This window comes from Camelus bactrianus, chromosome 22, assembly GCF_048773025.1.
Source record: "Camelus bactrianus isolate YW-2024 breed Bactrian camel chromosome 22, ASM4877302v1, whole genome shotgun sequence".
In the NCBI taxonomy this organism is placed as follows: domain Eukaryota; kingdom Metazoa; phylum Chordata; class Mammalia; order Artiodactyla; family Camelidae; genus Camelus; species Camelus bactrianus.
The window spans coordinates 1669651-1697643 of NC_133560.1; the positions used below are offsets into that span (position 1 = coordinate 1669651).

At 41.3% G+C, this 27993-nt stretch overlaps 1 long non-coding RNA gene across 3 annotated transcripts in view; it reads left to right on the forward strand.

The window, feature by feature from the left end:
* Nucleotides 1-27394, forward strand: part of LOC141574623 (uncharacterized) — a 119210-nt gene extending 91816 nt beyond the window's left edge. For all 3 annotated transcript variants that reach the window (XR_012501509.1, XR_012501510.1, XR_012501511.1), the window contains 3 exons: nucleotides 1586-1785; nucleotides 2089-2211; nucleotides 25462-27394. This is a non-coding gene — a long non-coding RNA (uncharacterized LOC141574623). The remainder of the gene's footprint in view (nucleotides 1-1585; nucleotides 1786-2088; nucleotides 2212-25461) is intronic.
* Nucleotides 27395-27993: the final 599 nt, after the last annotated feature.

Genomic DNA, 27993 nt, shown 5'->3' on the forward strand with positions numbered 1-27993 from the left:
TGTAAAAGACTGGATGTGCAGTGGATTTTTAGTAAATATCCATACCTTTCCTAATCCACATTGATTGTTTATACATCTTTACACTAATATATGAACAATTTTTTATTGCAATTTAAATATCTTTTTAGTATTTAAAATATGCAGCTATAACAAAAATACATGAAATAAATAGATTTGACTTTTATTTTCTTTTCAATAAGCAAAACAAATAAAATAGAAAAGAAAAAAAGTTTTGAAGGAGTTGAAATAATTTTATTTCCTTGGAATCAATTCCCTATGTTAGGTTTTTTGGTTGTGTTGCTAAACAGCATATAAAAGTGACAGGTTGTGACATATTGTAAATGAGGAAACAGTGGAGACATACTAACTCCAATGAAGTCATTTAGTTACCACGTCAAAACTAGTTCTGCTTCCTGAATGACAGGCCAGTAAATCGGGAGATGAGATGTTAGAGCAAGGAATAGTGACTTTATTTGAAAAGCTGGCAGACCCAGAAGATGGCATACTGATATCCTGGAGAACCCTCTTCCCCAAGTCAGAATTCAGTCTCCTTTTTTACTAAAAAGGGGCGGGGGTGTGGTTCGTTGTTGCAAACTTCTTGCTGTTCGGATTGATTTCCTTGGAATCCTTTGTTCTTGCAGCTGTCCATGTGGGTCAACTCATGGTGACCTTTTAAAAACACCAAAAAAAAAAAAAAAAGGTTATTCTCTATTTTGCAACTTGCCATCTCTACATAAGTGTAGAAGAGCTAACATCCTTAAAGATCAGAGCCCGCAGAATAGGCCCTCCTGGATATTTCAGGCTAAAGGCAACTTTCTTTTACAAAAGGTGCAGAGCTAGCAAGTCTGAGCCTAGAAAACAGGGCACAGGTTTAAAGCCAAAGGAACACATCTAACATGAAGTCAAATTTGTTCTTTTCTATTAAAATTCCTTTTTCCACCTCATAAATAATTTTAGTAAGAAACATGAACAATTTTTAATTTTTGCTTCTTAATAACGGATAAATGAGCCAACTACATTTTTGTGAGCAGGGATGCTGTGCGTGCCTTGGGGTCACAGCAAACTCTTGTTGGGGGTGGTCGACCCTGCAACATGTCTGATGCCCTGTGAGTGTTGGTGAGGGTCTCCTTAACCTGGGGCTCTCTTCAAGAACCAGCATATGAGCATTGACCTCTGGAGACCTCTTTTTCAGCTGCAGGAAACTTTTTCAGATACTGTGATTGAAAAATCACTCCAGCTGGGGATAAGTAGTGAATAAAGGAAGAGGAAAAGGGCTTGGAGTAAAGTAGAAGAGAAGGACAGAAGATTAGGGAGCCTGGGGGCTTGGAAGCGGGGCTTCGGGAGAGAGACGAGCAGAGGTGGGTAGGTGCCCGGCTCCGGAACCAGCTCCTGCACCTGTCCGTGCGTGCAAGCCACACAGCATTTAATTGGCCCAGGACACTATCCTGTCTGGATGTCACCCTGGGCAGAACCTTGAGAAGTGAAGGTAAGGGGTGGGCAGCACTCACATAGGGGTCACTGAAGGCTTTAGTCAAGTCCTCAGTGCCTTTTCTAGTCATGTGTCTTCACTTGCCCTTTATCTTAGGATCTGAGAAGCAGGAGCAAGGAACTCAGAGAGAGATCCAGGAAGACATCTGACTCTGTTAAGAGACGACAGTCACAGCGACACGGGGAGTGAAGAAACTTGCAGCAAAGTAAAATGACTTCAGAACAATTGCATCAGAGCTGCAGGTGTGAGAGAGCCTAAGCCTGTCTCAGAGTGCAGGGGACAAGTGGAAAGGAATGGTAAAATTTCCACTGACAATTGAAATTTTGTTAAATAGCCTGCTACTCTTAATTGTATCACTTGATTGTATGTAGGTGTATTTCTGTGAGAATTTATAGGTTCACACAAACCCACCAGCACCTCTTGCCCCCATCGGGGATGGGCTTTCTCAAGCACAGTGCACCTCATGCTTGGGTGGGCCATGCTGCGTGTCCTCGCCTGGGGCCGGGCTGCTGCAGGGCACTGAGTCCCCGAGGCACGGGCTGTGTGACACGACAGGAACATCTCTGCTCATGACTGAGGGCCTCCGTTTCCCCCTGCAGTGTAAGAATGCCGGTGACTCAGTTAGAAGCATGCTTTGAAGCTGTCCGTGTACTTGCCATCCAGAAGCGGAGCCTGGGAGCTTCCGAATTTCTCCAGAATGCGGTTTACATTCACCTTGACAGGTGAGTGTATGTCCTTTTACAAGTGGAGGAATTACTGCCATTTCCCTGGAACTTACTCACCACTAGTCTATCTGATTTTCCTGTGCTAGGATTCAGTATAGCCTGCTAAAAATTCTGGAGTCAGATCTTGAAACCCTGATAAAGAGGATTATTTATTTTATTTCTTTGTATGATAGTATTTTACTTTCAAAATTCAGAGTTTTTGGTTCTTTGAGGAATTTTTTCGGGGGTTTGAGAATCAACTTTGCTCTTACCATCTCTCTGACCTGTTGCTATATGCCTCTCACCTGTCTTCTGTCACTTGTGAGGCTGTTCCATTTATGACCCTGTGTGGGTTGTTCATGTTATAAAATATAAAGTCTGTAAAAGTACAGTCCCTTTTACTCCGAAGACATTCCACAAGTACTACTTAAATCTGGGTGTGGTTTTTAGAAGACAGAATCATTAGAACATGTACTTGCAGGTTGCTAGTGCAAAATCCCCAAATCAAAAGTCTAGCTCAACATCTAAAATCTTTCTAATCTACCTTGGATTTATATGGATAAGTGAAGCAGTTTGCTAAGAAATCAAGACCAGGTTTAGAATACAGGCTGGTGTAGCTCAGCAGGTCCTCCCATGCTGATGCTCTGCCAGAGGGTGGGGCCAAGGGGAGAGGGCGGGTCCTTCCCTCCCTGAGCTGACAGTTTGATGGCAAAGACCTTCATCATGTGAAGAACTTGGAGTTTCTTCTAAGAAAAGTGGGTTTGAAAAGAGTCCTAAAAGCACGGGATTGACACAATCCCATTTGTCTCAAGTAGGGGAGGGCGGCTGTGGGGCCACTTGGGAGACTCGTGAGTCCAGGTGGGCAGTGATGGTGGCTTCCACTTGAGCGGTGGGACGGTCAGTGGGTAAAAGCGAACAGATTGAAGACATGTTTCGATGGTAAAAAGGAAAGGATGAATGCTGTCTGTGAAGTTAGAATGGAGTAAGGCCCAGGTTTCTGGGTGGATTAATGAGGTAAATGATAGTCCTGCTGTGCTGTGATGAGGGAAACCTGCAGAGGGAGTTCTGGGGAAAACTGATGAGTTCAGCTGTGGGTAAAATGAAAGGCTGTTAGATGTGTGGACTGGGAGCTCTGTTGAGAGCCAGTAGTGAGTAGGGTGAGGGAAGAGAGACTTTCAAATCATTTTGTCTTGTGAACATACAAATAAGTATGAGCAATGACACACTTAACACCTCTATATTCTGGATTTAAAACCCAGTAACATTTTGCTATATTGACTGCAGAGATTCTTAATTTTTTTAACAGAAATAAAATAAATAGAAACAAAATAGTGGAGTTAATCAACATCTTAGAGTTGATGTGTGTCCTTGTATATATTTTGATACCTCATCTGTTTATAACTATAATCTACAAAAAGTTAACTTGCTTAGCATAAGAGTTAAACAGACGGAAGTGACACACACTGTTGGGGGTTGAAGCTGATCACCTTGGGCAAATTATGTCGCCTCTCTGTGCCTTAGCTGCATCTTCTGTGACTGCCCCTGGGCCCCTCATCACAGCTGATTTCCTAGACTTGATGTTGGGAGGGAGGCTGCTGAAGGGAGAAAGAAGTGGCAACTGCTAGGGATACTGAAGAGAGAGACAAAAGCAGATTAAAGCCTATAAACTTAGTACAAATACCCTCAAAAGAGAAAGAATCCCGCAGTGTTTTGAGCCACTTAGCGTAAGGAAAACAAAATCACGTGGACCCAATTCTCTTGAACATTTGAGTATTGTGGGTGGGAGGGTGTCATCAAAAAAGTGTTGAGAAAAGGCCTTTTGGTTTCCCTTGACGTTTCCAATAATTTTGGGTAGCATAAGCAAAACCCCCCCGGTTCACAGTGGAAGGTGCCTTTTTGTGCAAAACTGACCAAAGGTTGGAAACCAGTCTTCAGCGGTGCTGGCAAATGAAGAGACTTCTGGATTGGGTGGGGCACTTGCTGTGACTTCCAGGTGACCTGCTGGCTGGGGACTGTGGGGCGGGCATTAGTTCTTCAGGGAGACCCGGGCATAATCCCTGGCTCTAAGGCTGCTAGTCTGATTAGTCCCTGGGCACCCGCAGTCCTAATGGGGCAGCTCGGGATGTGGCCTGGACACCTGCCATGCTGAGGGTGAGAAGAGGGCTTCCCTGAGGGGGTGTCCCTGCGGAGAGTGGAAACATCCTCCTGCAGGGGAGGAAGAGCCTCTGAGCAGGGTGCTGGATGCACAGGCAAGACCAGCCTGACCACGAAGGTTTTGGGAAGCCGGAAGTCATACAGTGGCCCGAGCAGCCTTGTTCCTGAGAGACTGGACGGAAAAGATGCTGAAAAGGCAGGCTAGGGTCAGACAATGTGGTGGGCTATAAGTGACAGGAAAGGACTGGTCAGGCAGGCATGAGAGAACCCTGCGGGCGTCCCAGCTGGGGCGTCACGCTGGAGGGAGAAGCAGAGTTATAGACTTTGCCACTTATTAACTGTGTGACTTTGAGCAAGATCACCCAACCTCTCTCTATATATCTTCATATGTAAAGTGACACAGTGACAAGCTCGTGTCATCAGAAGGCTTAGTTTAGCTCTGATCCTCTTTGTCCAGTCCTGTCAGTGCTGCCCTGCAAGGTTCTGCAGCGGCTGCTCTTACCCTGAGATGGGAGGGCGTAGAGGGACATTGTAGCACCCGAGGGCAGGAAGGGGTTGCTTTAAAAGCAGACGTGTTGCCGCCTGCAGCTGCAGACCTGCAGGCAGTTTGGTTGATGGTCGTGGAGAGAACTTTGGAGGCCTTAGAGTCATTTTAAGACTTGTTTTCACTTAGGGACCGGATTTGCCTTTGCAGATTAATGTTGAAGATTTGGGCTTCTGGCAAAGCTGTTTTCAGTGATGATATATACGTAACATATCGTATAAAATAAAATGATTTTCTTAACTTGTGGGACTTTGCAGCTGTTGGAAACAGCTCTGTTGGCCTGGTCTCCACGGAAGACACTAGGGGTCAGCAGAGCGTGCGGGACGGCAGGCAACCCACAGCGCTTTTGCCGGCTGTTCTCCCCAGTAGGGCGCTCTGCTGAGTTGACTCTTCTCTGAGTTTGGTTACCAGATGAGCAGACAGCAAAGTAATGAGTTCTGGTGGGATTGTATAATGACAGGAAGAAAGAGGAACCAGTAGTTTTTCAGGACTAGAACACGCTTTTGGTTCCTGATCCAGTGTGTTCCATTACAGAAGTGATGAGTTGTGTCTATTCTGGGACTTGATTGAAATAAACGTTCAGCCTAAAATTAAGAGTTGTGTTTCATTTGGCGGAAGGACTCGAGCTGGGATGACAGCCTCTCAGATCACTCTGAGGGACTGCTCCCAAGAGGTATGGGAAGAGCTAGGATATACAGGAGCTTTACAACAAAGACCAGGTAGTTGGAACAATAAAAGATTGCTTGTTATCTAAAGAAAGCCAGGTATCTCAAGTTCAAGTATTTAGTGGTTTTCTATATATGGGAGGAAGCAAACATTTGGACTCACTGAATTCATACTTTAACAAGCACCTAGCTATCTAGGGCAAGTATCCTGTCCTTTCTTATTCTGAGTCCTCTCAGAGGGCACCAATGTGAGTGGCTGAGAGGCTGGGCTGTAGGCCTGTCATTGCTGGGGTGTGGCAGCAGCTGCTGATGACTTGGCTTCAGCATTCTTTGTTTACTGACATGGTTGCAGTATTTTCTTTCACATTGTAGTACTTTCACTCACAGTGCTCCCCCTTGGTCCTAAATTCGACCAATATTTTGAGACGTTTCATGACCAATTTTGTCCCACGGTGCTAGGATGGCTCATTCCTAGTTCAGGTGAATTATCTTCTGAGCTGCCATTCAAGGTGTTAGTTTTTTATCAGACCCTGTTGATACTAAAAGTTCTCTGGATCGCCTGTCTTACTAGTCTATTATGATCCAGGAATTTTTTACCCTTCGTTGCTCATTACCATAACTAGAATCACACTATTACAGTTATTTTACACAGAGTTATAAATTTTATATATTCCTTCAAGATGTTTAGCCATCATCAATCTTGTAGGCTAGTTACACATTGGGAAATGTAACAGACAACAATTTTATTATATAGACAGGATATAATGAATTCAGCTAGTAACGTTTATAAAGTCATGAGTAAGAATTTAATAGTCAAGAAGTTATATTTTTGGGTTAAAATTTTCCTTGTGTTCCTGATTGAGTTTGAGTGATCTTATGAGAAATTTCATATTTATGGTCAGGGTCAGAGCAGGTATTAATTGGCCAGGTGAGGTCTCCCACCTTGTAAGATCAACAGTGGCCTAAACAGAACTATAATTTCTTTTTAGAATAACGTTTCTGAGGGCTATCTAGTTAGAGCCATGGAGTAGGGAAACCCACCAAGGTAACACAGAAGTACTAGACATAGGTAATTTACCATGAACTTAACAGTTGGAGTAGTTCATAATCAAACGTAGGAGAAATTATCAAAGTAATTGGCATACAGGCCTGGTTCGGTGTCTTGGGTCTGCAGTCTTCTTCAGATGTTGCCTTCTTCTCATCTTAACCTGCTAGCTTTTTCTCCATTTGGGCATTGTTTTAAGGTGAGCAGTGCTCTATAGGCCAGTGCACTGCAGGGGCTGTTTCTGATAGGAAATGAATCTGAAAGTCCGTTTCCTTCAGCTTTGGTGTGTATGGTATAGTTAAGAGTACCTGATAAAGGGTCCTTCCATTCAGGTTGGAGACAGTTCTTTAAGTCATGCCTGTTCCAGTATTTATAATACCCTGGCTGCTGGTCATGGGGCATTGGAACTTTACCCAAGGATATATTACTGAGCCTCAGAAACAAACCAAGTGTATTCTTTTCATAATTCAATTAAACTTTACAGCAATGTGACATAACAACAAGGAATGATCTGGGAAATGTCTTAGTGAATATAGACTTCAATCAACAAAATTAGAAATTAATGTCCACTAAAATATAATTTTTTTTCTCTCTAAAGTTACCCTCAGTTTTCTCAAATATAGTCAAATCAAGATTAATTTGTTTACAAGCTAAGTCTGATTATTTGATTATATAGGCTTTTTTTAAATTGGCTGCTTTGGAACTTTTAATAAGGACTCTCAGGGTAGAATGTTAATAAGGTTTTCTTAGGCCCGGAATGCCTTGTCAAGGGCTTATCATGGATTTCTGCCTTACAGATTTAGGTAAATTCTTTTCTCTTTAAAATCCTTAAAATACTTTGAGATTGCTATATCTGTTAGGAGATGATCTTCCTCATTTGTCTGATAGAGCCACTGGGGACCTAAGAGATTTTAGTCTCTTGAGGGATCAGATATAGAGAAAAGATAACTGTTCCAAGTCTGCTTACATAGGTATAATTTATCAAATTTCTGTAAATCATAACTAGCTTAAGGAGAAGAGTTTCTTTATGTCTGGGAAACAGGTTAAAAGCCAGTAGTATTTCAGACAAAATCAAAAAGTATAACCATATTCACCAGTTTACTCAGTCCCATGTAACTAATTCTTTTAATCAGAGTTTTCATTAGACTTTTAAAATTTCTTACCAAGTTTAGTTCAGTGCTATAGTTTGAAATTTATTTGAAATCAATAAATCTCCTTGAAGAGAAAGCAATTTGCAAAATCATCAGAAGGAAACAATTAACTGTATATAAATGACAAGTGATTTAAAAGCATGGTTAAACAACGTTACACTATAATCAATAAAGAAAGCTGGTCACTATAACTAGAATTATGACTGGTAACATTTCAGATATACCAGAATTTTAGGGAATCCATATAATTTCTAGAATATCTATATTAATAATATTTTCTCATACAATATAACCTAGGAAGATCTATTATTCATTTGACAATACCATGTTATTTAACATGCCAAATGAAACTTACTAGTTTAAAATCTCTCTTTGGGATGTTTCAGGGGCCCTCTGTAGCATCCCAAACTTAACTGGAGATTAAAAGAACTTTAATTAGAAATTGATATTTGGGGAGCTTGTTAAAAGTTTTCAGAACACTTTGTCAGATAAACATATAGATCACTGTAACGTAGTACTATTTCATTAACAAGAAAATGCATCAAAGATAATGGCAGAACAGATCAGTTAAGTGGTATAAGAAGTTTTACAATCTGTTACTGAAGGTGGATTAACATTTTAAGAAAATTTTTTCCTCTTAACAGCGAGAAAACCAAATCTAGTCTTGTACCTGCTTACTTCTAAGATTCATTTACTTTGCCCAAGTTGATTCTAAACTTAGACAATTCCGACCACGTACAAAACTCTTTCCTCAGGGTTCCTCTTCCACAAGCGTTCCACAGCTTTCTATACTCACATTAGTGTGTCCTTTATTTTCTCTTCCATTCAGAAGTAACCAGCTTCAGAAGTCACTATTTTTTATTAACAAAATATAATTACATTCATATATCTTCCTTTACACATTTATCTTACTTTCCTAGGATACTGAGATAATACCCTTAATAATAGAGATTATTTCAGGGAAGCACCAACAATTTATTAATATTTCTAAACGCCTTTAGTTTCTCTGTAAGGGTAAGTTAAATGTTAAATAATTCATATTTCAATCTTATTTTATCTGAAAATGTCATAGCTATTTAATAAAATCCTATCATTTAACTTAATTTAGCACAACTCTAGAATTTAAAGATACCAAACATTTAGAGATTATCTTAACCATACATTTTAAAAATATATTTTAAAAATTTACCCAAAGCTCTCATCTCATTTGCATTTAATTTACTTAAAATTTTACTACACCACATTACTATTTTTTTTCTTGACAATTCTGCAACAGATATAACAGGATCTTATTTGACTTTCATTAAACCTAGGTACAGTAAAGGTATTGTACTTAATATTGATGACTTTAAAGATGTCTATATTAATTAGAACATACTTAAACTAAACAATATCAAATATTATCTTAATATTGAATATTTTCCAGTTCACGTGACGCTGAAAGTCAATTTGGTCAGTTTTTATTTTAAAAATACTTAATTTGTAAGCTCTTATTTTTTTTACGTCAATTAAGCAGAGCTCTTTGACTTTGATTTTTTCTTTCAGCTGTAGAAATATCTCACATCTATAATGTGTACGCAGGCTTATAAACATACAAAAGCTAGAGATCTCATAGGTTCACTTTAAAACTTACTTATAAGTTAGGTATAATAATAGTTGGAGTAAGCTGAATTTGCTTTCTCAAATCACTAAGGCTTACTATTTATGAAACCGACATTTAAGATTTCTTGACAAATGCTGAAGGACGCCTCAGAGTTCTGAGTTCTAAAATGCCAAAAATTTCTTGGCCTTAAGTATTATCTCGTTGAGCTAATTAGGCTCAGTCCTACGTCACTGTTTGCTGTATTTATATTTCTGATCTGCAAGACAGAGACACACGCTTCCAGTTCCCCAGAGAACTGCTCTGTCATGCAGGTCCAATTGTATCTCCTTAATTGGCTTTTTTTGTATCAGTGAGAAGAGCTGTAAACAAAGATTTCCATGTCTTAAAACTTTAAGATTTACTTTATCATGTCTTCCAAAGCTTGTATAAGGTATTTAGTGAGGTCTCTTTTCCTTGAGTTATAAGTTAAACCCAGGGAAAACCTCTTATTTTATTGTCTATTAGCCACTGAATATTTGTTTTTAATTTTACATTATATTGGACAGCTCACAAAACTCTATTGGTTTCCTTTACTTTGTTCAATTAATATTTTCTAAGGGACAGATATGTGCCCAGCCTTATAATACCAAGAAAGGGAAGCATTTTCCATTGAAATATATCTATCCCACAATATAATTAAGCAAAAGTTTTATATAAAGCCCATTTAAATATGCCAATTTTACAAACTTTTATCTCAGTTTTATTAAATCTTGTACCTTTAATTTTTATATTTATTAGGTTTAATCAGTAATTCCTATTTCTAGAAGGAGTGCCAGAAGCTTTTTTTTTTTTTTTTTGTGCATTGTATCTAATTATATACAAAAGTCTCTGGGATCCCCAAGTTTCAGCCAAAGAGCTTAGGCCCTTCTCGATTTTCAATTTGATTAATAGGTCTGTTGTCCCAATCATTGATCAAGTATTTCAGTCTATAAATATGTATTTTTTTTTAGCTCTATAAATACATATATTTTAAACTGTGCTAAAGCGGACTTGTTTGAACTTTAATGTTGGGGGGCAGTAGGTGATCTCTTTGGCCCCCTTTTTTTTTACTTTACGTAGTGTAGTATCAAAACCTTGTATCTAAATCCAAAAATGTCCATTTTATTTATCTCATTCAAAATAACCATATAAAAATATTTATCCATTTGGGATAAGCCCCTTATCTTTTTTTTTCCGACATTTTTACAATCCTTTTTCCAGTTATTCAGCCTAATTAACATTAATTATTCTAAGTATTTATTAGCAACTCTAAAACCATTGATCGGAAAGGAAAAACACAAATGTAGCTTTTCAAACCAGTTTTATTTTTTTAACTAATTTCTTAGGTTAACCATTAGATATATTTTTCTACCTTTAAACTTGATTTTAATAGGTACCAATAAAACGGCTGTTTATAATGAGAGCTCTTTCAACTTTCACCAATTTAAAAGTTTTCCCAAGTTAAAGGATCCATCACATGGCCATCAATTTATATATATATATATAAATATATATATAGTGATTTTAAACCAATAAGATGAAGAGGCTTTTCCACATGAGAGTGGGGGTGTTGCTTAAATAAAATTCAAAAGTTTACTTTCCAAAAGCTAAAAGCCTTTGTGGTCCAGGCTAATGCAACAATGGTTAAGATGGCAAAATATCTGAAAATTGGTACAATCAAAGGATTTTTGAGAATCCCAGTTTATTTGCATGGCCACAATATGTACACAATACTTGTACCTTTTGTATGACAGAGTCCAAGGTTTCGTTTAAAAAAAAAGAAACACATATATACATACATACACACACATAAAACACCCAGAGAAAGATAAAACGTTTACATTTCAAGGACACAGGAAGAGAAATCCAAGTTCCCCCTAAAGGGGATTTTGTTCTTATAAGTTCAGAATTCCAAAAAATACTTTATCAGGCCTGGTTAGTTACTTTCAGGGTGAGTTTTTTTTTCTAATTCCTAATTAATGTTGTAAGTTTTGTACGTATATAAACCTGGCTAGTGTATTAGTTGGAGGCTGGCAATTTGTCATTTCATTTTCTTTTCTGTTCTGTGTTTTTGTTTTTTTTTTAATTTTTTTTTGAAAGTTCTATTCCCCATTGTAAGGTCTGGTTCTCAGAATAAAATTGCTGGTAAGATTTCCCGCAGGGACAACACTATGGCATGAAGTCTTTGCCTCTACCATTCCTGAAAGTTTCTCTGTCACCCAAGAAAGCTGTTACCAGCCAGGAGGAGGGTCCCATTTTTGGAGTTGAAAGGTTCCTCATAAGAGTTTTACTTTTATTCCAAAAAATTCAATGGAGGTAACCAAATTGAGGACAACATTAGACCAGCCTCTTACCTAACCACTCAGTCCTGAACCCAGTGTCTTTCAACTTGGACCCACTCAGGACGTTTTCACTGGGTGAGTATTTTCCTGGTATGTTTCCACCAGCCCCATTTCAGACGTCTCCTCAAGGTGGGTGTTTCCTGTTATCTTTCAACCAGGCCCCACCCAGTATGTCTCCACTGGGTGGGTAATTCCCCCCATTCTCTTTCAACTGGAGGGCCAGTTACCTGGAAACACCACCAAATAAAACTCAGGATCATCAACCAATATGGGAGATCCGAGAACCAGGAGAGACTCACCCAAATTCATCTGGATTCCCTGAGGAGGCAGATGGGCACAAAGTGCCAATGCTGGTACCAAGGCTCCGGTAACTCGGAGAGTTCAGCTGGAGAGAAGTCTCCTCTGGGTCCCTTCCAGGTGTCCAAAACTTTTGACTGAAATACATGTGCAGCCTAAAAGTTAAGAGTTATGTTTTATTTGGTGGGAGGACTCGAGCTGGGATGACAGCCTCTCAGATCACTCGGAGAGACTGCTCCCAAGAGGTTGAGGAGGAGCTAGGATATATAGGAGCTTTACAACAAAGACCAGGTAGTTGGAAGAATAAAAGATTGCTTGTTATCTAAAGAAAGCCAGGTATCTCAAGTTCAAGAATTTAGTGCTTTTCCATGTATGGGAGGAAGCAAACATTTTGACTCACTGAATTCATTCTTTAGACAAGCACCTAGCTATCTAGGGCAAGTATCCTGTCCTTTCTTATTCTGAGTCTGCTCAGAGGGCACCATTGTGAGTGGCTGTAGAGGCTGGGCTGCAGGCCTGTACTTGCTGGGGTGTGTTGGCAGCCGCTGATAACCTGGCTTCAGCATTCTTTGTTTACTGACATGGTTGCAGTATTTTCATTCACACTGTAGTATTTTCGGTCACAGAATGATTATAGATAATCTGCAAACTTGGAAAGCAACTGAGATGGAATTACTTCAGGTAACTTCTAATTTAATAAGCCGTGTGTAAACATAAACATGGATGAAGCATACAAAAGTATTTGGTGGTGTAGGGAAGGTGTTCTGCACATTACAGGAGAAGGCAAGGCAGAATTCCTCTCCTTTGTGGGCAGGGACGTAAGCCCAACTTTCTTTTCTGTAGTGGTTTCTGAGAACAGTTTATGGTAATTAATGAACATTGAGAAACGGTGGCAAACATTGCATTCAAGAGCTGGCCGGCTGCAAACTTGTGTATTGGACAGGTGGAATACATAGGCAAGTGGTCAGGTGGATGGGAAAGAGATGTAGCCCAGGCCTCGGCACAGATTCAGGTTTAAATTGCCATTTCCTCACCATGGGGCCTTGGGCTAGAATGTAACCTCTCCTAACCTGTTGGTGAATCTGTGAAATGGGCATGATAATATTCGTTTCTACCTGGGATTGTTGTAAGTTGTAAAGAGTATTGTAGCACACATGGAGCACTTAACACACTGGCACTTAGCAGTGTTCACTGTGTGGGGCCGCCCCGCTTCGCTTGTGTCAGAGCTGTAAAGGCAGCATGTGTCTGTTGAGGATGCACTGGTGGCCCCTTGAATATGTTGTGAATTTGGTGATTTCCTTTAATCTTGGTAAATCTGTGTGCCATGGGCAGTTATTTTCATGGACAAATGAGGAATCTCAAGGTAAAGAAAACTGTGTAATTTGCCCAAAGTCAGACCATAATTTTGGGTGCAGGGGCCTCAGTTCAGCATGGGCCCCTGGGCCTTCTGCCCTCTCCTTTCAGCACCTGAGCCAGATGTGTGCTCGGCTGTCTCCCAGCCCAGAATATCCAGCAGGGAGCAAGACATACCTGGCCCTGTGCTGCTTGAGCAAAACTCCGGTGTGGAGGCAGTTACAAAAAGGATAAACATAAAAACAGATGACTGCAAACTGTGATCAGCTCTGAGAAGGAAAGGAACAGGCCTGGCCATGCAGCGCTGGGAGCTTACCCATCGGGGCTGCTCTGGGGGTGTTAATCTCAGCTAAACAAGCTCTGCTGCTGCACCAAGGCAGGAAGGCAGAGCACGTGTGACCAGGTAGACGGCCTCGTTAGTCATACTCATTCCCCATTAAGCGGCAGCTGTCATGGGCACTTACCTAGTAAACAGATGTTGGCCATAATCATCACACACTTTGCTTGGTAGTTTTATTGGCCCCACCTTTGAGATGAGGTAATTGAAGCTGGGGAGTTTGCTGCATGCCCGTGATCACCTTGGAAATACCCCCACTGGTCTTTCAACCTAGACTGGCATGGCTGTCGTGCCCCAGCCCTGTGAATGGCATTGTGTAGCTTCTCCCAAGTGGCCCAAATGACTGATATTGATTTTCTTAATTCGTAGGAAATGGTATGTGACAGTAGGAGAAAAAGGTAGTAAGAAATTGTTTGGAAAACTAGAAAAAAATTCAATTCTTCCCAAGCTGGGGGAGCGTAAGCTCTGTCACACACCCCACTCACTGCCTGTCACCTCCTCCCTGCCGACTCAGTGTTCAGAAGCCACTCTGAGCCTTTGAAGAACATTTTGCCTCATGACACTGTTGACTAGGACCTGCGACCCCTCTGTCCCTGGTTAACAGTCTATTCAAAGCCATTTAAATTTTATGCAGGCTCCTCCACTAAGATGTAAGAATAGCCTCTTTAAACTTCTTGATGCAGCTCCTTAATGAGGATCTTGTGAAGGAAACCTAGTCAAAACCTGGGATGTGTGCACACAGTGACTGCAACCTCAGCACTTTGTGAAGTTCAGAATCAGATGGGTGGGAGACTCAGGAAAGGCTTTTTAATGTAGAAAGGGGAAAGTGAAAGGACGCAGGCTGTGTAAGACTGAAACATCTCGGTCCCAGCCAGCAAGGCACCTGCGTTCAGGATGGTGGGTGGGGAGTGCAGAGTTGTCACAAAGAAAGAAGTGGTGGGATGGGAGGGAGGACAGTTAGGTACTTTACTGGGGAGGGAAATAGTGGGCTGAACATTTCCTGGTTGAACAAGAGGACTGTGACATGATGTGCTTGTATTTTGGAGAGAAGGGTTTTGTGGGGACAGGCCTAGGGAGAACGCTCTGTGGCTGGGGATTCAGCACAACAAGGAAACACAGAGAACCAGGCAGACCCCAGGGCCCCTGCTGGGGGAGAGGCTGCCCGCCAATTCGAGCCCTTGGGGCTGCTTCTGTCCCTTAACCAGGGCCTTAGAGCTCCCTTCACAACCCAGTCCTGTTGATACAAGAAAAAATAAGTGGGTCATGAGAAGGGCTGTGTCCCAGGCTTTGGTTGAGCCCCTTGGATGTGCCCTGCCAGATGTGGGTACTTGGCTTCATGCAGGAAAGTATTCAAGCGCAAGCCACTGTTGAGTAAAGGTAGATTTATTCAGAGAGATTCATTGAAAGGCAAGAGAAATTCCACGATGTGTGGGGGTTGATGCTCAGATTAAAAGTAGGTACACAATCCAGAGAGTGTGGGCCTTCTCTGAAGCGGGAGAGAGATGTGACCCCTAGGCGGTGCTGTGTTGCTTGTATTCATGGGCTTGTTGGTTTCATATGGTAATAAATAGAAGGACCAGCCTAAGGGCAAGGGGCTGGAATTCACAGGGAGTTGGCCATTTCCCACCCTTTGACCTTTTTTGGCTAGACTTGGGACTGCCATGGTGCCTGGGGGTGTGTTATTCACCATGTTACTATTACAATGGGTGTGTAATGAAGCTCAAGATCTGCTACAAGTTAAATCTCTTCATCCTGAGCCTCAAGGCCTATTGGGTGTTGAATCCTTCACCATTTTGATGTTAATTGCTGTGGCCTTCCTTGAATGGCTGTGCTCTGCCCCCTTCCATCCTGTCTCACTGTGATGACACAGAGAGAACAAAGGCCCGGCCCTGGCTGTGCTCCTGCATTTAACAGGGGGAGGGGTGGGGTAGGCTGAGGATGACTCTGGGTGGTGTGAAGGATGTTTCAGATTTTCCCACGTGGGACATGGGGACCTGCCAGCTGCCACCGCAGATTTATCTCACGGGCATTATCGCTTGTGTCACTCATTTGTTTCTATTTTTCTTTTTTCTTTTTATTTAGTATTTAATCTAAATTTAATATCAGTTTTTTTTAGGAAACAAATTTCTCTTTTTCTTTTCTTTGGGGCTCTTTTTGGGGGGGTAGGTAATTAGGAGTATTTATCTGTTAGTGGAGGTCCTGGGGCTTGAAACCAGACCCTGTGTGTGCTATACACACGCTCTAACGCTGAGCTCTACCACCCGCCCCTTCATCATTTTCTTTTTGCTTTAGCTGCCAAAAATCTTACAGCTGAATTCCTAGTCGGCCTTTAACACTTACCCTGACTTCATGGCATCCATTTTTATGACTTTACCTCCCCCTGGTTTCATTTAAGTATTGAATCTCCATTTTCTTTTCACTCTCACTTTTGTCTTTTTGTTGTTATGGTTGTTAAGCTGTGTTTAAAAAATTGTTTAAATTCTCTTTTAGCAGGAGGCTGAAAGTAAATAAATATGTAAATAAACATCACACTTAAATGCTTTTATACATTCTAAGCTGTTTAGTAGTTACTTAAAAACTGGACTGATATTAAAGTTATAACATTTTTACATTATTTTTTAATTTTTTCTAAAGGTATAGCTGATTTACAATATGATATGTTTCAGGTGTACAATAGTTGCTCCATTTATAGTTATTGTAAAACATTGACTGTATTGCCTATGTTGTAAGATAAATCCCTCTAGAGTGTTTACGTTACATGTAGCAGCTTGTATAAGAAAGTTGGGTAACACAGAGTCTGGGGCATTGATGTGTCTGACTCAGGTTCCAGGTCACCCTGCCTGTCAGACCCCAGGCCCTCACACCTGTCTGCAGGGCAGTGAGTGGAGGCAGCTCTCATCAGCGCTGGTACCAACCTCTGAGTGGCAGTGACAGCAGTGACTGTCTGTGGACGTGCAAAGTGTTGTTCCAGGAGATTTACATGCATTTCTTCATTTATTATTTAAAGCCCTCCTGTGAGGGATCGTTTTATGTGTTTTTAATGAATAATACACTTTATTTTTAATTTAATAGACTTCAAACTTCCGGAAAATTTACAGGAGTAGTACAATGAACACTTAGATACACTTCACCTAAAAGGACAGTATTTGTCCTTTTGTGTCTGGCTTATTTCAGCATACTTTTTTAAGGCTCATCCATGTTGTAGCTTGAAACAGTAATTTATTCTTTTGGTTTAATAATATCTTTTTTCTTTTTTTTGTTTTTGGTCTATTTAAAAATAGTTTCATTGAAGTCTAGTCAGTTTATAATGTTGCATCAGTTTCTTGTTTACAGCACAACACTTCAGTTATATAGGAATATACATGTATTCATTTTCATATTCTTTTTCAACATAAGTTACTATAACATATTAAACATATTTCCCTGTGCTATACAGTAAAACTTGCTGTTTATTCTATACATAATCAGTATCTGCAAACCTTGAACTCGCAAGTTATCCCTTCCCACACCGTCTCCCCTCTGGTAACCATAGTTTGGTTTCTATGTCTCTGTGTCTGTTTCTGCTCTGTAGATAAGTTTCTCTTTCTTTGTGTTTTTTTTTTTTTTTTTTAAGATTCCACATATGAGCGATCTCATATGGTATTTTTCTTTCTCTTTCTGGCTTACTTCTCTTAGAATGACATTATCCAGGTCCATTCATGTTACTGCAAATGGCATTATTTTATTATTTTTTATGCCTACGTAGTAGTCTATGGTATAAATATACTGCAACCTCTTTATCCAGTCATCTGTCATTGGACATTTAGGTTGTTTCCATGTCTTGGCTATTGTAAATAGTGCTGCTGTGAACATTTGGGGGAAGGTGTCTTTTTGAATTAGGGTTACTTCTGGATATATGCCCAGGAGTGGGATTGCTGGGTCATAGGGGAAGTCAATTTTTTGTCTTTTGGTGAATCTCCATACAGTTTTCCACAATGGATCCACCAAACTGCATTCCCAGCACAGTGTAGGTGGGTTCCATTTTCTCCACAGCCTCTCCAGCATTTATTGTTTGTGAACTTCTGAATGATGGCTATTCTGACTGGTGTGAGTTGATACTTGATTGTAGTTTTGATTTGCATTTCTCTGATAATGATATTGAGCATTTTTTCATGTGCCTATTGGCCATTTGTATGTTTTCATTGGAGAAAAGTTTCTTTAGCACTTCTGCCCATTTTTGGATTGAATTATTTATTTTTCTTTCTTATGAAGTGTAAAAGCTGTTTATATATTCTGGGAATTAACCCCTTGACAGTCTCATTTATTGTAAATATTTTCTCCCATTCCATAGGTTGTCTTTTTGTTTTGCTTACTGTTTCCTTTGCTGTGAAAAAGCTTGTAAGTTTAATTAGACCCCACTTGTATATTTTTGCTTGTATTTCTATTGCTTGAGTAGACTGCTCTAGGAGAACATTGCTGAGATGCATGTCAGATGTTTTGCCTACGATTTCTTCTAAGAGGTTTGTAGTGTCTTGTCTACATGTTTAAGTCTTTAAGCCATTTTGAATTTATTTTTGTGTGTGCTGTGAGGGAGTAGTCTAACTTCATTGATTTACATGCAGCTGTCCAGTTTTCCCTACACCATTTTCTGAAGAGGCTGTCTTTACTCCATTGTATGTTCTCACCTCCTTTGTCAAAGATTCAATGACCAAAAGTTTTTGGGACTATTCTTCATAATTTTTTTACCCATTCATTGATGGATGGATATTGTTTGTAACTTTTGGCTACTCTGAATGATACTGCTATGAATATTGATGTGCAAATTTTTGTGAGAATATGTTTTCATTCTGTTGGCTGTACAGTTGGCCCGCCATATCTGTAGTTTCCACTTCATGGATCCAGATGGCTGGTTGTAAAGGGACTCGAACATCCTTGGATTATGGAATCCAGGGTGGTGGGTTCCTGAAACCAATCCCCTGAGGATACTGAGGGATGACCCTATATGTAGGAGTAGAATTGCTGAGCCATATGATAACACTAAACTTTTGAGGAAACACCAGACTTTTCCAAAGAAGCTGCACCATTGCCCCTTTCCAATGGCTGCATATTGAGGGTTCCCATTCCTCTGCCTCCTGACTGACACTTGTTATTGTCCGTGTTTTGATTATAACCATCCTAGTGGGTGTAAAATGAGATCTCATTTTGATTTTGATTTGACTAGTGATGCTGAGCATCTTTTCATATGCTTATTGGCCATTTGTGTATCTATTTAATTCCTTGGTAAATTTAAAAATTGGGTCGATTTTCTTTGTATTGGTCAGTTGTAAGCATTAGTTTTATATCCTGGATACTAGTCTCTTATTAGATATATGCTTTGCAAATTTTTTCTACTATTCTGCAGATTGTCATTCCACTTTACTTTTTTTAAACATTAAGACAATTTCTTTATAGGGGAGGTAATTAGATTTATTCATTTATTTTATTTATTTATTTATTTTTTGCCAAGCATGCACTCTATCACTTGAGCTACCCACTTCCCCTTTCATTTCACTTTCTTGATGATGTCTTTTGTAACAAGCGGTTTTAATTTTGATGAAGTCCAGTTTATCTGTTTTTTTTTTTTTTTTATCACTTCTGCTCTTGGTATTGTATCTAGGAAACCATAACCTATCCTAGGACCACAAAGATTTATACTATGTCTTCTTTTAGAAAGTTTATAGGTTTAGATTTTACGTTTCTGTCTGTGATCAATTTTCAATTCATTTTTATTTGTTATATACAATAGGGGGTTTCAGATTCTAAATTCATTCTTTTGCCTGAAGATACCCAGCTTTCCCTGCACCATTCGTTGAATAGACTATTCTTTCAATGGAGTGTTGTTGGCACCCTTGTTGAAAACTGACTGTAAATGTAAGAATCCCCCCTGGAATTTTTACTGTGTCTCATAGATTTATGTATCCAAACTTATGACAGTACCATAATGACTTCAGTACTATAGATTTGTAGTAACATTTAAAGTGAGTCCTCCCACTTTGCTCTGCTTCTTCAAGATTGCTTTGGCTGTCCTGGGCCCCTTGCACTTCCATATGAATTTTGGGATCAGTTTTTCAATTTTTGCAAAGAAGTCAGCTGGAATTTTGATAGCGATTCCACTGAATTTGTAGATCACTTTGGGGAGTCTTAACATTTTTAACAATATTGTCTACTATTCCATGAACATGGGATGTCTTCCATATATGTAGATATTCTAAAATTTTTTCAGTGATACTTCAAATTGTTCAATGTACAAATCTTGTAAATTTTTGTTAAATGTATCTCCCATTTTATTTTTAATGCTGTTGTAAATGGAAAGGCTGAGCTTCTTATGTGGGGGACAATATATCAATTTGTTTATTTCTAGGATTCCTACACATCAAATACACTAGGTTTATATTTGCTACATAAATCTATCCACAACTCTTCCCTCCCCTGTGTTATAAAAAACCAAGACCCAGGTTAAACTACCTCAACACCTATGTGGAAGTGAGAAATGAGACCCTTGGGTGGGGCTTTGTGCAGATGATACTGAGAACTTATTTAGGATGGCTTCATCTTAATTTCTTTTAAACAATCCTTTCAGTGTATATAGTCAGATACATTAAGAACATGCCCTTTTGATGTACAGAGGAGCTAAGACTATCATTTTCAAATAATTTCTAGTGAGAATGTTGTACTTCAAAACTAATTTGTATCTATCTTTGAAGATTTATGTTTCAGGAGCTTTGACTAAAGAACACCTGTCTTTATTCAATAATGACAACTAAAGGCTCAAACAAAATGTAAGAGTTTGAACTGTAACTGGAGGCAGCCCTTACCTCTCCCAATACACTTGTGCTGATCTGCTCAAAGGGGTTCATCCAACTGTTTGTCAGTAGTCTGTTGGACAAAGCCATAAAACATTGATTTAAGGTTGCTGGAATGCAACATATTCTTATTAATACTAAGTAAGCCCATATTGAGTGCTTACTGTATGTTGGGAATTGTCCCTCAGACTCACATGAATTTTATTTCTCTGAAAACCTTACATATTTCCTTGCTATTTCCACTTTACAGATAAGGAGACTGAGGATTAAGTCTTCTCTCTTTTTGGGGGAGCTCATTATCAATGACTGGAAGTTGTAAGGAAAAAGATATTGATTCATCCTGAGAAAATATTTTTCTGAGAGTCAGCATTGAAGAGGGTGACCACTGAAGAGGGTGATCATTGTTCGAGTGAGACGAGCCCCTTGTTGTACGGAGTCAGCATCCCAGTCCTGGACATGGCACTGTGCTGCGTGGTGGGTGAGGCGGCGTGGCCGTGCAGGGAACGAGGATGCCGGGCCGTTGGGCTGTGCTCAGGCCCAGTGAGGCTTTCTCTGAAGAGCAGTGGACCGTCATTGACAGATTTTAAGTAGGGGAGTGGGGTGCTCTCGTAGATCACTTTTGTGTTTGTAGAATGCTTGCAAACATTCAGTAGGCTCGGCAGAAAGTGATGTGACGAATCAGAGTAGGGTGGCTGCGAGGTGTAGCAGTGTTCAATTTTCAAGTGGTTTTCAGTCCCATGTTTGTGGCTCAGTAGACGTGTCACTTTGGATGACGCACTCAAGGAAGTGAAACAATTTATCTAATCAATTGAAGCAGTGATATACCCAATTCCCAGGACTGTTGTGGAGATCCAGTGAGATAACATTCGCACAGTGTGCAGCGTGGTCCCCAGCCCAGAATCAGTGCTGAGGGAGTGCCTGTGAGTACCTGGTAGGTCAGGTGTGGGTGGTGGGGCTCGGTGACTTAGGAAATCTGAGCCCTGAAGGAGGGGTCCAGTCACATCTGTGAGTGATGGGCCTGAGCTGGGAGGGGCAGAGAGACCTTCCCTCCCAACCAGGGGCCCTGGGCAGGACAGCTATGGGAGGAGCACCGTGAAGTCAGCTCTTTGCAGGTGGAGTTGGAGTTGCCCTTGAGACATCTAAGTGCAGTGTCACGAGCTCACAGAGGAGGTCTGGGCCCGGACTGTGCATTTTCCTATAATCTCAATCCCTGAGGACGCCGAGGTATTGATCACTGAATGTGAAGACATACTTTACAGGACAAGTGAATAGTAGTATCATCTCTGTCATCAAAGCTCACGTCTCTTTATTCATTACCCACTTTGTTAATTGGATACTTACAGGGCGGTTCTTCACCACCCTCCCCTAGGCTCAGGCTCCACAGTAAAGAGCTGGTGAGCCTCCCTCTTTTCCAGAAGAAGACACATTTAGCTGGTAGCCTTCTATACTTCGCCAGACTTAGAATTTTAATTTGTTGTTTAATTTCTAGTATCTGTTGGTCATCTCCTGACAGGAGAGACGTTTTACCTCATGGTCATGTTTCAATTAGCTGTTACTGAGAATTGCTGATCTGATCCATAGTGTATGTATTATATTAACATTGTAGAGTACTTATCATTTTTCTTTCTTTGCCCTTAAATTTTGTTTGCCCCTTCAAGTTTCTATCCTATTTTGGGCCTTATTTTTTTTAATTAAAAAATGTGTGTTAGTAGTTAAGAAAACAAAAGCAAAGAAACAATGCACATGATACCTAAATTTAGAAAATATCTATTGTGTTTTCTGTCTCGGCAATGGAGGGTTCTAGAAACTCGTGAAAACGTTCATTACACAAGTTCCTTAAAATGCTGATTAAGAAATAAATCCTTCCTTCCTCATCTTTCAAGCTGCACAGCTAATTGTCAAGAAAGTGAGGGGAAATCCTCAGAATCCAAGTCATACCAGAAAGCAGGGATTCTGGGAGATACGCGAGCCTTAGAAGCCCTGGGGTGCCGGTTGGCTCCTGAACTGAGTGTTAGTTGCCCTGGCAGGAGGGCGGGAGGTGAGCCCCAGGCCTCTCACACTGGGAGTTGGATGGCTCATCCTATGTAAGGCCAAGCACATCCTGAGAATCCTGTTTAATAAGGGGTGAATTAGAAAGAAAGAAAAATATCATTCCTCAAGGCAAGAAATTAAGGAAAGTCAATTTTTGGGAAAGCAGGGAAAAATAACAAATCCAAAGTAAGGATTTAGTTTAAAGCTGTTCTGGCATGAGAGTGACCACAATCTCCTGGCAGAAAATCACAGCTCCTCCCGGAATGAGAAGTTGTGTTTTGAATGAATCAGTGAACAGCCATTCCGAAAAAGGCCTCCTGAGTCTTCTGGATCAAGATACTAGACCCAAACAGCTCTCTTCCAAGGTCTCCTTTAAATAACCAGAAAGGTTTTAAAGGAAAGAAGCCATAATCATAGTTCTATTTATTGACATTAGTATATGCTAGGAATTCAGAGGTGACTATGGAGTTGTCTCCTCTTTTATGGACCTTACTTTCTGTTTGACATAGTTGGGGAGCTGGGTGGAGGGAGGTTTTAGTCTGTTGCAATTAGCTAGGAAAGGAAATTAAGAAAGCAGTGAAGGGTGGGTGACATTTTTAGCTGAGGACAGTCCTGTTCAGTTGGCTTTTAATTGCAGGCTCGATGAGTTTTCACTGGAGGGAATTGATCTTACAGAAGATGGACTTAACTCAGGCCTCTTCAGAATGGACAAATGAACCTGGAGAAAGACAGTCAAATCTGTGCAGACATTGAAGTTCACGTGAACGTGCTGTATCCCTGAGCCAAAGATAGGACAAGTAGGCAGCAATTCTTGAGGACAGAGGAGTGGTTTTTAAGTTTCTCCAAGAATGAATCCCTGGGAACCGGGATGGCCAGTTGTCAAACTGTGACTTTGCTTTTTGGACGGTGTGCCCACCAAAGGTGTTTTCCGTTTATTAGTTTTCATTTCTCTTAAATACATCTCAGGTGATGAGGACGTGGGCACAAGCATTGGACGCCATGTCGAGGTGACTTTGATACCTGCCTAGAAGCGCGGGCACAGCTGCGGTTGCGTCATACATCTTGCCGCCCACCCCGTTGCCCGGCTCCGTGATCACGGCAGGGTGGTTCCTTGATGACCTGTCCGTCTCCTTTGTGACATTGTAACCCACCAAAGACCGGAGCGTATTAGCTTGGCTTTGTTCTTTTCCATCCTTCTCTTTGAATGGACTGATAGTGGACCCAGTTATGTTAGCAGATGTTTTACAAGTAGGGCTCTCAGTGCAAACCTTGTAATCCCCGTTGTGTGACCTAGAGAAGAAAGTTACATTCTTTCCAAATTGTTTTGATGCACTTATGTGGGAAAATGTTGTACGTTTGAATATGTATTTCCTCTCTGAATCATCATGGCTAGAGATGAATGTGGGCAGACATGGAATGTGTTTTCTGTATTTGAACTGTATGGTCCCCTAAATTCTTCCCAGCTTTTTAAAGTCATCACTGGAGTGCTACCTCCAGAGTGTCCCAAAGCATCCACCACTGCCTGTTCTTCGGACACTGTGAGTTTCCAAGTTGGAGAAGGCTGCTAGCTGGTGAGGCATTCTCTGGCACATCTCTGGCTGGCTGATGTGGGCTTAGCACCCAAGACTTGGCAGACAGTAACTAACCACGATCACTTCCATTTCTGGGACACTCATGAAGGATTTTAGACGTATGCTAGTGGCATATGTTATTTCAATTAGTTTTCCCAACAATCATAATTAGATTTTTTCACCTGTATTAATAAGTAAACTGTCAAAGCGAGTGATGTGCAGACTTTGGACTGGAACACGGGTCTTTCTGATCCCTGTCTCTGTTCCCTCCCCGGCCTATCCTTCCAGATGGCCAGGAGACTCTTCCTCAATCTTGAGTTTCCTGCTGATATTACCACTCTGTTTCTGGAGAGGAAAACAAGTCTAAACTTACTTTCCAGTTGAAAATGGAATGGAGAGTTAACGTTGGAAGCCGGGAGAGTCTGTCCTGTGATGAAGTGGTCGCCGAGCCACTTCCATTGGGACGTCATGTCACTGTCTGGGCCCCTAGCACAGCCTGTGCACAGGTGACAGCACAGATGTGCCGAGCAGTCCTCCCGGACAGGGCAGTTGGTTGGAAATGAGTTTGGGGATTTGGTTTCATTTCATAGGTTTCTGAGGGCCTTGGCCTGGCACTTCGAGTGGGACCATCTCCTGTCCCACATACTCGTGCTCTGGGCCAGTGCAGACCTGATGTGGCCTCAGCCTGAGGCTCAGGGCCCGTGGTGAAATGGAGAATTTTAGTCCAGGGTCTGTGGAGGCTCTGACAATTCTGGGTCGTGGGAGATTGTCCAGGATGATAATAATTCCTCACCGAGTTTCAGATTTCCTTGCCTGTGAGCCGGGGTAGTAATATTTTCTGAGATGATTGTAATGATTCAGTAAGGGGGGCAGTGTGTGCTGGCAGGTAGCTGGTGCTTAAGGAGCAGAAGTCGCAGTCACTCTGTCAGCCTCTCACTGTGTGCTCTGTGCTTTGAGATGATGTGTGTTTGGTGAAAGTCCTGCCCAAATACTAGGGTCTAGATGAAACGTTGTTCCTTTACTTTCCCCTTCTTTTGCTCCTTCCTTTCTCTGCGTCTCATGTGTAGGGAGCAGATTCCTCTGTTTCAGGGAATACAGGCCTTTCTAGGAAAAGGACAGGATGAACGTGGATAGGTGGGGCCGGAGGGGGTCTGGAGCATCTGCACAGCGCTGCTTCCCTGCATTTCTGCATCCGGTCCCATCAGTGCACGAAGTCAGCCTTCTTCTTCCTTCCTGTGTCATCAGGTCTCTGTTTTATGGGAAAACATTTTTTACGTGTCTTTTTTCACTTACATGTTTTGTTCAGATGCTTGTTGCTTTTCTCCCTGTGCTTCAGATTTCCTAGGAGAGAATTCAGCAGTGCAGCATCCTCTCCGAGCTCTATGAGTTGATTGGCTTCCACTGCAAGTCCGTCTTCTTCAAGTGGGTGGCCCCCGTGCAGCGCGCGGCCCCCGGCATCCCGGAGCCTGGCGGGAAGGCCTGCTACCGACTCCTTCTGCAGACGCTTCCTGGCTACAGTCTGTCACTGATTCTGCAGGACTTCAACAAAGGTTTTGGAACTAAAACATTGCTTCAGTCCGATTAACCATGCCTTGTTTGGGCCCTGCTCTCCTGTCTCATCAGGGTGAATTGTGATTCATGTAGAACAGGACACAGCAGACTTTTTTCTGTCAAGGGCTTGGGAGTCAATATTTCAGGATCTGCAAACCTCCTGATCTCTGGTGCAGCTGCTCAGCTCTGCTGTTCAGACGCCAGAGCAGCCGGACAGTCCACACACCCACAGAGCTTTATTCACAGCAGTGGCTGGGGCTGGATTGGGTGTATGAACTGCAGTTTGTCCCCACAGCCTCCTCACTATTGACGCCTGCACCTGAGCGTGCATTTGTGACAATGGGTGAACCTACACTGACACGTCATCATCACCAAGAGCCCATACTTGACACTAGGATTTACACTTGGTGGTGTGCACTCTGTGGGTTTGGACAGATGTACAATGACACGTTTCTACCATCACAGCATCATACAGAGTAGTCTGTCTTAGTGACCCTAAAAATGCTCCGTGCTGCACCTCATTCATTACTCCTTCCCCTCTAGCCTCTGACAGCAACTGATCTTTTATTCTGTGTGGTTTTGCCTTTCCCAGAACACCATACAGTTGGAATCAGACAGTTGCAGAACCTTCCCAGATTGGCTTCTTTCACTTAGTAATATGCATTTAAGGTTCCTCCATGTCTTTCCATGCCTTGATAACTCATTTCATTTTAACACCATAAATAGTCCATTTTCTGCTTGGACCACAGTTTATTTATCCATTCACCTACTGAAGAACAGCTTAGTTGTTTCTGAGTTCTGGTGATTATGAATAAAGCTGCTATTAACATCTGTATGCAGATTTGTGTGTGGACGTAAGTTTCCATTTTGTTCAGTAAACACCAAGGAGCACAGTTGCCAGATCATATGGTAGGAGTACGTTTAGATTTGTAAAAAATTGCCAGACCGTCTTCCAAAGTATCTGGGCCATTTTTCATTCCCACCAGCAATGCATGAGAATTCCTGTCTCTCCACATCCTCACCAGCATTTGGTGCTGTCAGTGTTCTGAGTTTTGGCAGTTCTGACAGGTGTGCAGTGATACCTCGCTGTTTCAGTCTGCAGCCCCTTGATGACAGATGCTGTGGAGCATGTTTCCATAGACTTCTTTGGCATCTAGTTTCCTTCTATGTTGAGGTGTGTGTTGAGGCATTTTGCTCATTTTTTAAGCAGGTTATTCATTCTTCTTGTTGAGTTTAAAGAGATTTTGGTGTATTCTGGATATCAGCCCTTTATCAATGTGTCCCTGCCCTTCACCTGCAGCACCGGAGTTGTCCTTTGGGTCTCAGTGGAGTGTCAGCTCTTCAAAGAGGATCCCTGTCTTCCCTCAGCCTAAATACTGTCCTTGAATTTTTCACTTTCATTAACTCACTTTGTTCTTTTTAAATAGCATTTCCCATTATTTGTAAGTACATTAAAAAAAAAGGCAATGATTGAACACTGCCTCCCCCACCAGGCTGTGTGCCCTGTGAGAGCAGAGACCCTGTCCCCACTCACCATGTCCCATGACAGCACATGTCACATGTCCATGTAAATGTGTGTAACGTGGGGCCAAACCTGATGAGCAGCTATGACGACATGTGTTGGCTACCATTCATTGAATAGAGTTTGTTTCTTGATCTTAATTTTAAATCACATGAATGAAACATGTTTCTTTTGAAAAATAAAACAACAAAGCACACCTCCATGTGATTGGTACTGTCTACTTAGCCTTCTGACCCAGGAGGGGACGTTCACCATCATTTTGTGGAGGAGGTTGGGGAGGTAAAGTAGGAGAGTGAGATCAAATAAAGTAAAAATGATAACTATCAGCTGGCTTTATTTTCACTAAGACAAATGTTACTTTAAACCATATCTCAGCTGTTGTTCTGTTTTTTAAACACTTCTCATAGAATTAAATGGAAGCCCACTAAACCCGGAAAGGGAAATTATGTGCTCAGGTCCTGAAAAGTGTTTATGTCTATTTCTTGAAATGCACATTTTCCCTGCTGGTTACAGAAAGTCGTGGCGGGAACCCAGCCATGAGCTGTGTGTGTCTGCCGGCTTCACGGGATGCTCACTGTCATTTTCATTTTCTTGTGTTGCAGTGTATGAAGGTTTTCCATCAGACTGTTTGCTCAGCCCCTTCCTGAATAAGGGATTGAATTTTCCACAGGAAATATTATGGAAGAGAGTGACAAGGCACATGGGTTTCCCAAAAAGCAATAGTTGTTGTAATAAACTCTCACATTGGTGAACTTTATGAATACAAGCGAGTTGAAAATTTTATCATCAGGTCAT